The sequence below is a fragment of the Crotalus tigris genome, unplaced genomic scaffold, assembly GCF_016545835.1.
Source record: "Crotalus tigris isolate CLP2741 ecotype Arizona unplaced genomic scaffold, ASM1654583v1 scf7180000018431.187111, whole genome shotgun sequence".
Lineage (NCBI taxonomy): Eukaryota > Metazoa > Chordata > Lepidosauria > Squamata > Viperidae > Crotalus > Crotalus tigris.
The window spans coordinates 162,043-162,898 of NW_024096998.1; the positions used below are offsets into that span (position 1 = coordinate 162,043).

General features: G+C 34.8%; 1 non-coding gene across 1 annotated transcript; it reads right to left on the minus strand.

Annotated features, from left to right (window-relative positions):
- Positions 1-239: 239 nt before the first annotated feature.
- Positions 240-346, minus strand: LOC120312096. The gene has a single exon (XR_005557788.1). It is a non-coding gene; the product is annotated as a U6 spliceosomal RNA (small nuclear RNA).
- Positions 347-856: the final 510 nt, after the last annotated feature.

Genomic DNA, 856 nt, shown 5'->3' on the forward strand with positions numbered 1-856 from the left:
CACCATATCTTAATCCAAAAAGCTTTTATGTTTTTGCATAACCACCAAACATGATAATAAGTGGCGTCCAAGCAACCACATCTCCAACATTTAGGCTGCAAGTTTGAATACATACGAGACAATTTTTGTGGATCAAGGTGCCATCTGTAAAACATTTTATAAAAGTTTTCCCGTAAATTTTGGGCTTGTGTAAATTTGACATTCCTCACCCAAATAATCTCCCAAGTATCTAATGGAACAAAAATATGGAACGGTTCACGAATTTGCGTGTCATCCTTGCGCAGGGGCCATGCTAATCTTCTCTGTATCGTTCCAATTTTAGTATATGTGCTGCCAAAGCGAGCACAACCAGAACTGTTTTTGTTAGGAATATTAGGACCTAACTATGAGGAGAATGAATATTTAATATTGCATATACTGACAGCAGCGAGAATAGTATTTGCCCAATATTGGAAAAATGAAAACTTACCAACTGAAGAGGTTTTAATTAAGAAAATCTTAGAATGTGCAGAAATGGATAGATTGACCTTAGAGATTAAAGAGAAAGAAGATTCAGTTTACTTTAGAGCATGGGATAATTTTTACCAATGCTTAGGAAAATGAACTAGTGAGAAATGAATGTGATATGTTATTTTGAATATATATTAGTAAGAAGAATGATATGCATTAACTAACTGATACTGTTTATGATTATCGTTTATTATACTTTTTGCAGTTACTTATTACCATATCAACCATTGTTAACTGAACATATGTATCCAAACAATAGTCTGTTGCTAAAGATTGAAAATGTTATTGCGGGATAACCCCAAGGTTGACCCTAACCCCCTCCCAACACCAATCCTGACCCCAACCC